The 12,410-nt window shown below is 39.3% G+C and overlaps 1 long non-coding RNA gene across 1 annotated transcript; it reads right to left on the reverse strand.

Moving 5' to 3' along the window:
• Positions 1–1,021: 1,021 nt before the first annotated feature.
• On the reverse strand, positions 1,022–10,078 carry LOC118290227. The gene is made up of 3 exons (XR_004786371.1): positions 9,973–10,078; positions 1,232–1,387; positions 1,022–1,159 (listed from the first exon to the last, which is right to left on the reverse strand). It is a non-coding gene; the product is annotated as an uncharacterized LOC118290227 (long non-coding RNA).
• Positions 10,079–12,410: the final 2,332 nt, after the last annotated feature.

Below are 12,410 nucleotides of genomic sequence, written 5' to 3' on the forward strand. Positions count from 1 at the left end.
GGATAATTCTGCCTTTCAACTGCTTCCCATTTATTTCATAACTGCAGCACTGTCATCTCAGCCTGGTCAAGATGAAAAGCATCGTTGTGTAAAGAAATTGAAATGAAAATCCTTCTGGACTCAGCAGGATTGGGGGGGTGTTGAGGTGGGGGTATTAGCTGTGACTCAATGGCACTTCACTGGGATAAGATCTAATTCTGGGAGGAAAATTTCTTTATATGGCCACCTGCTGTCGTCAGCTTTGTCCCAGGATCACAAGTTGTTCTGGGTGACCGGTCTTGGGACACGGCGAGAGGAATGCTCTCAGCTCCCCGCTGACATTTAGATCTCTTTATTTTCTCTTTCATTCAGCCCGGGGGCTGGCTGGGAAGGATGGGGGAGTGGGGAGGAAGAGGGGGTCCTCGATGAGGAGTCTGAGGGATAGAAGGGGGTGGGTCACGGGGGGTTTTCGGCTCAACAAAAGCACCAGACACACACTTCAGTCGCAACATGGACGTGATGCCAATCTGAGCTCACCACTTCATACATTCTACAAAGGGATACATACAGAAACAGTACATTACATTTTGTTGCTGATGTTAAGACATGAAGCATCTTTATTTACACCTGCATCTGGTTTTACAACCAAATTATTTCCTTCTTACAAAAACTATTTTCGTCTGAATTAATGTATACATCTTTGCTATACCCTGCTAATTCTAAGAGAATGAAACCAAAATTAAAATCCAAAGTTCACTTCTTTTCCTGGAGAAAATGGATTTGTTTTCATTCAAAATGAAATAAAATCAGAATTGTGTAGTGCTTTACAACATCCCTCTTTACTTAAAGCTGCACTAATCAATATTTCAATTATAACAATAGATTATTTAAGTACTGTATGTGTCAAACCCACAAAGAATGAATGATCCAACTCTGCAGTTCTCTTAAAAGCCATTTAGAATTGTTCAGGTAATTTTTCCTATTTCTAATGACCTCTCTTTTCTTATCATTTCACGTTTTTCACAGCATCGAACATCAAACAGCAGCAGTTAGATGCTAGTCACTTGGAGGAGGACTTAGCAGCTAGAGAGTCAGGAGTTGGTGGAGACCAAAACAGGGCTAAAGCTCTATGTTTGGGTCCTTCGTCATGAAGCAGCATCTCTTCACTCTCCACTCTTCACTAAATAAATGAAAACAATCACATAAACAATGCTTTTTTATTACTGAATCAACTAGTGGTCGTGCAACATACCACTTGCTCCTCATTCAGCTCACTGAGGGGAGGTGTGCAGGGGGGTTCCGTTGGTCCCAGTAAGCCTCTTGTGTCTCTGCAGCAGAACAATAGGTCCTTGCAAAGAAAGTCAGCGCCGAGCCAAGTCTTGCATCTCACCAAGAGCTAGATACGATCCTGTTGAGTGTAAAAATGCCAGTATATGTACACTGTTATAAACTGCAGTGATGCTGGGTGGAAAGTGTTGCCAGCTGATCATCAGCGTCGAGCTGTGCGGAAATGGACTGTATTTATAGAGCGCTTTTCTAGTCATACAGACCACTCAAAGCACTTTACAGGAAAGTCACATTCACCCATTCACACACATTCACACAGCGCTGCTATTTACCACGCATTTTTCTGTCACATTCATACACATTCATACACCGTCGGAAGAGCCGTCAGAGGCAAGTTAGGGTTAAGTGTCTTGCCCAAGGACACAACAGCGTGTGTACTGGCGGAAGCTGGGGTCGAACGTTGGTGGACGAACGACTCTACGTCCTGAGCCACCAGCCGCCCTCAACATTCGTCTGTTACCACGGCAGAGACACGAGGCATGACAACAAAACGATATGTGAAGAGTGGTAGCTGTGGAGGCTTTTCCCCTGTCCTGACTGGTTTCAGGGCCTTTACACACTCTCTCACACACACACACACACACACACACACACACACACACACACACACACACACAGAGTACAGTAAGTAGGAAATAACCTGCGGCATGTTCTGAAATATATACATTCTTGGCAGGAGGATTACATTATGTCGGGAAAAAAAATTTGTTCCAGTTCAACTCTCTTTTTCTGAGTTTTACATCAGGCACTCGTTATTTTTCTGTTTTGCTGTATTTTTTTGTTTGTTTTATGTTGAAAGGTGAGGGGTATCAGTTAAATCTATATGAACTACACAGTAGATATAAGCAGATTAACATTTAAATGCATAAACATGTGAAAAAAATATGAATTCAACCTTTTTTAACCAAGCAAAGCACAAAGACTTCTAATGTACAACAATGTGACAATGAGGAAAAGAAAACCATCACATTTAGCTTAGCACCCCTTAGCTTCCTTTCATTTTCAATCAGTTGATATTTCAGAATAGGTTGCAACTTGTTTCCATTAAACTAACATTTAGTTTTTGGTGTTCTTATGCTTGAATGATGTTTTTTTTTTAAGTCCTGTATTAAAGAATGCTACAGATAATATTAGAAATTGGCATCAACCACCAGAGAATAATCTCGTGGTGTGCATGACTCCTTACATCACTTTGAACTTCATTTCTTTAATACTTAATTCAAATAGTTTTTCATCTCTTTTCATAGAAATTGTTATTGATTTATTTTATAACATAGTTCTTAGATAAAATTACATGAAAAATTTAGTTGAATAATATAGAATACTTTATTTTAACAATTTTGTTAAAAGGCAGGAAAAAAGAAAAATTAAAATCTCAGTATTTTACAACAAAGCAAATACCAAGCATTTTATTTAAAAAAAAAAACAAGGATGTAAATTAGCCATGCTGGTGTAAAATTACATTTTAATTTTTAAAACTGATGGCTAAATTGTGTGCGTACTGAAGTGAACTCATTAATCTGCAGCTCTCAGAGAGAGTCAGACATTTACAGACGAAGCTGCACTTTGCTTTCGGCTGTTACCAAAGACTTCTGTTGTGACATATTGAGAACTTTAACATTCTTCCTAACAAATCTGCCTTAAAAAGAAATACTGCAGAAAAAAATATTTTCCAAAAAACATAGTAGGCCTATTAGCATTTCTTTCATGAAGCTTTGAAAGGTGGAAGCCTATCCTCACTATTTGTTCCTATATTCACTTTATTTGTCCAAATAAATATTTGAGGTCAGTTATATGGATATTCTTCTTTCCACTTAGTTACATAAAACGTTAAGTCTGAGTGACGGACTATTATTTTTACATTTTTTAACAAATGATCTTCATTTTCATGCTGGATCCTAAAATGCACAATTTCTTAATCATACCCTGGTAAGATTCCTGAAACAACTATGAAATGTACATTAAACTATAGCTAGCATTCAGCTGGGGAACTTACTGTTCATAAATCATGATCAATTGCTGGTGTAACCAACCTTTCAGCCAGCAGGTCAACTGAACATGCAAACATAAAATTTGTCTACAGGCAATTCAACATATATTATGAATGAAGTTTCCAATAATAAAAGGGTAATTAAGAAATTAAGAAATAAGAAATGTGTACTTACATTTAAACATAGCAGGGCTGTCGAAGAAATTTGTGCTAACGGTGCAAGCAAACTCAGCACAAATTAGCACACGGTTTTACATGGGAACTTGCATGGAAATTATGGTAAAGAATTTTTTTAAAAATGCAAATCAAATGAATCTCCATCATATAGAGTTATGCAAATATTCTGAGGATATAAAATTACATCAGTCCCAACAAAACAATCTCACCTCTCACGAGGTTCATTTAGTACCTGTTGTTGAGTTTTACGCTGTTTCACATGGACTTCATCTGAATCTGAGTTGACTTCATCGCGGTGGAACCGTGGATTTTGAAACGTTCCATGATTCTGAGCACCTGTAGCTACATCTGTGTTGGCTTAAACATCGAGGTTAAAAGTTCAGTCTTGTCCTTGGAAACAGCCGCAGCTCTCGGTCATATCGCACAGAATCAGAGTATTTCACTGCCACTTTCAATCAAATGCATGTCTTCATGTCAGGTTTTGCAGAGTTAGCATGAACACAAAAATACAGAATGTAAAATGATATCCTAGGTGTGCTTTTTTACGTGTTAAAGAAATATGAACTTTGTTTCCTTGTTTCTTCTTACATGTTCTCAGGCCATGTGGCCCCATGTACTGGTGCTGTGTAATATGACATTGGCCTCGTTCATACCTGACATTGACATGCATCATAAATGATTTTATCACAAGCATGAATCCACCACATTCTGAAGAAGTCTAGGCCGCATTCTTATAGCAGGAATGTATCCACACTAATTTGACATGAGCCACATTGAAGGAACAGCTACTCAACAGAAATCCTCTGCATGAGAAGAACAACATGCCCATTTAATTCGCAATCGTCCATGACGTCTGAAAATGTCAAAAATCCTCTTTTCCATCAAATTAGCTCTGGTTGTTGAGTCGGTTACTTTCAGGATTTTTGGAACCGTGGGTACTATCTAGAGAACTACTTGAGTGGAAACTTTGTAATCAAGGATTGTAATCAAGCTTTTGTTCTGTTATTACGGCTATTGCATATTATCCCAAAAAATAAGCATGGTCCAACAATTAATGATAAGCCGTAGAAGACTATTATGTGTTCTTCTTTTTTCCAATAAGTAAAATATGACGCCAACTGATGTTGTAATCTTTTGTACTTCCAGCTGGAAACAAACTTTTCAGGCTCCAGACTATTTTACTTTGGTCAAAATGCTCAAAGGGAGTTGCATGAGTGCATTGCTGCATCCCGTCGGTTAAAACAACAACGTGTATGGTCTCTGCAAACTAGAAGGGCACTCAGAAAGTGCATACCTCTGCCAATGCTTTACGCCCTATCTCCGTATGTAAAAGAAAGTGAAAAAATATATATCCTTTGTATCCTGATCTGCTCCAAAATTACAGGGCTTTTTTGTTGGGTAAGGCCCAACTCTTCCACAAAATGTCATGGAAATCGGCTTAGCAGTTTTTGCATAACCTTGCTAAATATCAAACAGACTAACAAACACTGACGAAAACACAACCTCCTTGATGAAGGCACTGATGTTCATGTTATTTGCATATAGAGCACGAAGTGAGATTCGATCGCAAGTGGTCACTGAAGATGCATGTGGAGTTGTGTTTTAATGATTGGATCACCCAAGACGAATGTCAAGGGTTTATGTATGAACAGCGACTCTATTAGGGTATGGTGTTTAATGCAGCATGTTCCTTTTGGTGTTGAATTAATGTGCCAAACATAAAATGACGAGAAAAGTTGATTTTATTCTTCAGAGACTCCATAGAGGGATCAGTTTAACCTTTGTCATTCTCACTCGTCCTTCTTTTGTAATTGATATACACATTTTGTTTTAACTTGTGTTTCAGAAAACTTCCTAGGAAATTGTTAAGAAACGGAAGAGGACGTTTAAGTGTATAGAGGCAGAGTGTTTGTGTGTGCAGAGATGTCAATATGGGTATATAGAGGGAAAAAGAAAGAAAGAGATATGAATGCACTGATTTGTAAATTCAACAGAACCTTTCAAAAATAGCTCTTGGTCTGTCCCCATGTATGCTCTCTGCATGTCTGCATCCATATGTGACTGTTTATTGTGTTCATCTCAAGGTCTCTTCTTTCATGGCATTGGAACAGAGAGGTGTTTCTTTGGGAGCAGAGGCAGCGGCCTGCAGCCGTGGCCCTGTGCCGGGATCGCCTTACCCCATACAGCTCGGCTTTGTTATCGGATCTCCCGGGCTGAAGGACACGGTGCATCATCTAACCCGCCTTAATGCATGCAAGATGTCCAATCAGCACTGTGTTTGGTCATTATGGCCGCCACGCCAGGCCTCCTTCCTGCAGGCCACCGTGGCCAGACCCAGGAGACCCCACCGATGATCTCAGGAGCAGATCTCTGTTTCCCCTCACATAAGATCCCTGTACCGGGATTTATTTATGCTGGGGGAAACGCGCACAGGCATGGGTGCCCACCATACATCAAACACGTTAAATATTCCATCCGAGTGGAAACGTTGCTGACTCCGATATCACACCCGATACCGAATCGGCCCGCTATGGAAGGTGATAGCTGTAGATTTTTTAGTTTCTCAACATTCAGGTGAGAAACATAAACCTACAGGGTCTGAAAAAATATGACCTGATCATTTTTTCATCAAGACACAAAAACACCACGTTTCTCTTATTTATTAGTTAGATTCAGTTTTAAATGTTGCAAAAATAAATGTATTGAACACTAAATACATAGGAACTCTATTTGAAGCATATAGTCTATTCACACTCATTTAAAATGTTTTTTTAAATTTGAAATTGGAACCAAAAGTTCTGAAATTGCAGTATGGGGGATGCCTGTCTCAGTTTTTGCTTAATAATTTAATATGACATTGGGACACATTATTCATATGTTTGAGGTCAGGGCTATTCACTTTTTTTCAGGGAGATAAGACGTCAGGACCAGATTAGCAAACTTTGCTTAATTCATCCTTGATTCGCATAAAGACTGGAGGAAGTGGCTGGTTTATTTATATTGGACCTTTGAACAACATGGCAACTCAAAGTGCTTTACATCAAATATTAACTTCATATAAACAAGATTTAAAAGAAATACAAGGCAAAATATAAAGACATGAATTGGATTTGAGACTACAATATAATTGTTGGGATAAAAAAAGAATAAGAATAAACGGTAGAGTAAAAATTGGAGAGTGAGAAAGAATAAACAGTTGCAAATTTAATTAAATAAAACAACCATTTTTTATTTGGGGAGGTGTTACTGTATATGCTGGAACAATTTTTTGATGAACAGTTTAACTACAGGTCTCTGTGCTGGTGCGTTGGTATCAAACCTGGCAACCTCACTGTGACAACAAGAATCTAGGAACTTATGAACAGTCACAGGCATTTGTAGTTTGCCAATAACAAGTTAGATCTCATCACTTTGTCACATTTCTGTTTGTGTACTTATGTCATACGAGCTAGCTGGTTTCAGTCACTAATAGCCTTTTATGCTAAGCAAAGCTAACCATGTCCTGACCCCAGCTCCTCGACAAGCTCACATTATTTACCTGCCGCTGTGATAAATATAGGCTGGTTACGCTTTGTTGACCTTAGAAGGTCGGCTGTGGGTCGGCTAGACTAAGCTCGATGGCTTGGATGTAATATTTTAGCATCACTGTACTCCCTCATGTAATCAAAGCATCATATATTAAAGAAATTATATGTTTATATGTATTCAGGGCTCTTAACCAAGCGATTTACTTTTAACTCGACTACCTGATTAAGTATAGTCTAAAATAAATCACCTCAAACATCAGTAATAATCCTTGAACGCACAGAAACTTCGTTGCAATACCCTCAGTACTTTTGGTCAAAGTGAAATGTGTAATTTTGGTAATACATTGTACTTTATCATTCACTCATTTTCCAAATAACCTTGACAAACCTTAAGGTTTGTTTCTTGTCTTCTTCCCTTAGGGTTTGATATTTTAAGCTATTTTCATGGTAGTGGTATCATTACTGATAGAAATGGCAGCCGGGATAGGAACAAAACTGTAAAACAAAAAAAAAAATGTTTTATTGAAATTCATAGCACAATTAATAGGATTCATTGCACACATTTTCACTGAACTTTAGGGTATGTATACTTTCTATGCATCCAACCATTTGATTGAGAGAGAATTTCTGCTCTGGCAGCTGTCTGTGTCAACACTGATGATGGATCATGTGTGAGTGCGGACAGCGTGAGGTTTGATGCTCTACATGAGACATGACATGTATTATCTTTGTATCTCACCGCCTCTTTTTCTTTAACCTTCATCTCTAGAATGCCGCAGTTGCAACACTGAAACGTGGCTTCTCATTATTAGTGCAGTTTCACCAACAAGCGAGTGACAGCTGGTATTCATACTCTCTTCACCTCCAGTTATTTAACGTTTGCACTCCTTCGCTAACTGTACATTTATAAAACCAAAGATTCTTTAAAAAAAATAGCAGCTTAAGATAAGTGTCGCTTCTTTGTGTTCTTGCATGCAGAAACATTGAGCTGAGGAAAAATTAAATAAAATACAGTGACACCTCCTGATAGCAGTGGGGAAGCTCCTTTCACTCAGGAGAGGAGTCATGATTTACAACGCAAAAGATTCATACCGACTGCGGTGAAAAAGACATGTATCATTTCTCCCAAATGTCTTTGCAATGTGTTGGCGGCTCTGAATAAAATATCAGTCCACAAAGACAGTGTTGTCTGCAGTGTTGCACACAGAGCTGCACACCCAATTCCAAATCAAATAGATTTCTTTTTCCCCCGTTTCCCCACAGCAGCAATCTTTTTTTTCTTCTACTTTCTGGAACTGATTTGAATATTATAGATGGAGCGATCTGTCTTTTCAGCACAGGAAGGGAATGTGCCAACGGGAACAAAAAACACAAACTGGGAGACATTTCCTAACCAGCCAGGTAATCCGAAGCAGTAGCCAGACCTCGAAAAACACACAATGCACACGCACTGGAGGAAGGCATGGCGACTGGAGGAATCAATCACGCACACACCCTCCACCTGATTATGGAGTGAAGTAGACCATCAACACAACACGCAGCCTCCCTTAGTCAGGTTTGCTGCCACATCAATCACCTGGGCTCTGTCCAAACCAAATATGAGAATACAGAATACCGTCAAATTACAGTTTGTTTTTGAACTCAACTGAGCACATTTCCCTGTTTCTGCAGCCAGGCACTGAGTGCTCAGATCCGGTTGGGGTGTGTTGGGTTACACGCATGCCCCTGGAGCTTGCCGCCCCCATAATCTGCCTGATGCCTCTGGCTTCCTGGGATGTTATTAATTAATAAGACAGTGAAATCAGAGCTGTGGATTTTGCTGGATGGTTTCGCACACTTCTGCCGCATGTTGCTCCCAGTGATGCCTTCTAATGCTTTCTCTGATGTCACCACCCCGCAATTTCACACAGGTGTTGCTGCATGTCACTTGAATCATTTGGGCTAAAGGGTCACTTCAACCAAATTAGATTTTTTTTTAAAACCCTAACTCACTTATCTCATGGCCCCTTTGCCATGCATTGTTTCATTTGTCCAAGATTTTGGGAAATTTGTCTCTGGGATTTCTGCCTCCATTCCAATACACTGGAGGGAATGAATGTGCTTGGGCATAAGAAATTATATAGAACATTTTTTCTTCCTCCTCCTCCTCCTCTGGTCTATGATTTTTAAATTTTTTCCCAAAACACATATGTGTTTGTATTTGACTGCGACCTTTGCCAGCCATTCCCTTGCTGGTGCTGTCCCCAAAACCGAGCTCGGGAGCTGACTTGTGTTACCCGCACACATCATTCAGCACCAGAACTGTTCCTTTACGTTTCTGTTTCATTTCACATGCAGCGTAAAAACAGATGTTTGTTTCCGTGTAGAAACATCCTTTCATGAGCCTCCAGCTTCCTTTTTCTCTTCCCTGAGTGAAAATGTCACCCGAGATCAACTGCCGTCAAGACTCCTGTGTGCACAGGTTGCAGTTTGCTACCAGTGATGTACATCGTATGTGAATTGCCCGTCTCTCTCTCTGCACCGCAGCTCGTCTTTGTTTGTTGATGCTAAATCACAGTGTGACTTGTCGCACCTGAGCTTCAAGGAGATCCTCTTACCTTTCGAAGGCTGACGCAACTTTAATGGCCTTCTTTTGTTTGGCAGAGTATACATGTGTACTCCTACTGGTGGCGGGGGCTGGGCAGGCCCTCCGATATTTCAGAGATTGTAGAAGTGTGTGCGTTGGGGGGGTTTCAAAGGAGCAACAGGCTTTAAAGTCAACTACGCAGCTGTGTTTACACAAATGCCTTCAGATGTGAGGGCCAGTGCTAGGCGGGGGGTGGGAGGGGGGAACCGATGGGGGGACAAGATGAGGTAATAACAGTCGCTGACCCCCTCACCCGGCAAGAGAATATACGAAAACAGAAGAAAGAGAAGAGGAACGATGCTGTAAATTATTGTCCTATGACTCACCTCAGGGGTCTCCGGGGTCCCTCACCTTGTTGTGTTGAGTGAATAATGGTGGACGAACCCAAACAACATGGAGCACAATGGCTGAGCCCACATGGGCATAACGCTGGAGATCCAGTCTGACCTGCTCCGGTTGTTTTTCGTCCATGTGAAAAAATAACCAAGTGTCTGGGTGAGTCAGAGAGCAAGGATTCATGTCTCAAGTGTTCACAGCACAGCTCTGTGCAAGTCTCGCTTTTATGTAAAGGATTGACTTACCCTACATCTACATCGAGTCTGAATAATAACTTAGTAGTAACTTGGAGTCTTGCAATATTAAGTTAGATTGATCTTTGGGTATACAACAACATAATTCAAATGCAGAACATTCAAAGTGCTGAGGAGAAGTCGCTTTGAGTCAAAACACACAGTAAGTGGGGTCGGAACATTTGTCTATTTTGTCTGTTTGGTTTTCTTGATTTTGACTCTAATTTCAGATTCTATGATTGTCAGTGTAGGGATATAAATTGACACAAATATATTATTACCCTACACACCGGCATAGCCAAGCAGGGTATTGTTTCCTCCTGTGTGTGTGTGTGTGTGTGTGCGTCCACAACACATGGACAGATTTTCATCAAACTTGGTCAGAACATTGTTTGGGAGGATATTTCCGGATGATTATATTTTTGTAGCTGATCGAACAAAGGTCAAGGTCAACTAAAATATGTTGTTGAAAAGACAATTTCTATTTACCTTCAGCTGTACATAAACAACAGATAGACAATCTAAATATTGGACTAATCAGATAATAACTCCCCATCATATGATGTCTGATGACAATTATGTCAGAAAGAACTCACACAAGACATCATGCATAGTTCAAAAACTATAGACATGACCTAAAACTTACATAGATGGAAAAACTGAGGATCATATGGTAGGAATGATGTCATCATGAAGTCACAATTAAGTGTGTTATAGTGTAGTAATGCATTTATCTTTGCAACCAATACGATCTACAGCTTTTAATCATTTGTCCTCACTTGAGCTAAAGTATATCTTGATGATGTCATTTTTGGATTTGATTTATTGGTTTGCACACATTCATTAGGATACAAAATATAATATTATAAATTATAATAGTATTATATATATACAGTATGTCATGAAACAGAAAAGTAATATATCTTTCATATGGGAAGAAAAAAGAGTGTGTGCTGGACTAAATCTCAATTATGATCAAAATAGAGTTTAAATATTAACTGAAAAATAGATAGTAAAAATAACTTCACACTCATTTAGGCCTCTGACCATCAAATGCGTATGAACTCTAGCATGTAAAGAGGAATCATTTGATAAAATATGGCCCAGTGCAATGCTGACTTGTGTTTTTCCATAAACAACTGCATGTAATAACAAGGTCCAATAAAGTAAATAAAAATTAACGACAGAAAAACTCTCCTGAAGCTTTATTATGAAAGTGAACTGAATCGCACAATCTATAACATTTTATAAGCATTTAAAATCAATTCCCTGTGTGAAAGAAGAAATGTTATTTACAAGAATACACCACTAACATACTGAGCTGAATGCAGTACATAAGCTTAATTTTCAAAGACAAATATGGGATATATATTTATAGTCTTTCAACCTCCACTGACGGTCAGTCACTGCTGTGTCAGGACCTTTCAGATCATTTTGTGCGGATGATATTTTTAAATAGAAACACATGGAACATTGTGAGATTTCACATTGTGAAATGTGTGCAAAGCTGCCAGTGCTGCCATAGTATTTCCTACCTCATATTGCTTTGTACAGCGAGAGCAGACATATATTTGCCCCAGTAAAAGTTGCATTTCTGTTTAAAGGCATCATTGCAGAAGCATCTGTAGCAACAGCCAGTGCCAAAATGTCACTTTAGTGAAGCCGTTAAATGGAATACTGCCGGAATGTGTTTTATTGACATTCAGTGTGCACCGGTCCGCCACAACATTACAACCGGAAACTGGCTTTTATCTCCTGTTTTTTATTTCCGTTGCTCTTAATCAAACTCAGCCGAAACACCATGAAATTCCACACATAGAATTGGACAGAAGCATCTGTTGTTTGAAAGATACTGGCAGCAGAAATTTCAGGGAGCGAAGGATACGCATCATGAAATGACACCACTGCGTGAATGGCACTTTCAACGTTGTCAACACGCAGATCTTACTGTACAAAAAGCACAGGATCACTGTCTTCTCCAAATACAGAGCTTATAGCTCTCACACTTCCATGAATTTACATCATGAGCATGATAATGTAAAACTTAAAATAGAACCAGTAACGTGTATATGTGCAATAATAATTCTTCTTTTCAAAACGTGCTATATCTAACTTTTCTCTGGTGGTGGTGGTGTTGAACTACAAGACAATAGGTTAGACGCCCTCTGTGTAGTGCTACTTTTTCACTGCTGACT

Source organism: Scophthalmus maximus, chromosome 18, assembly GCF_022379125.1.
Source record: "Scophthalmus maximus strain ysfricsl-2021 chromosome 18, ASM2237912v1, whole genome shotgun sequence".
In the NCBI taxonomy this organism is placed as follows: Eukaryota; Metazoa; Chordata; class Actinopteri; order Pleuronectiformes; family Scophthalmidae; genus Scophthalmus; species Scophthalmus maximus.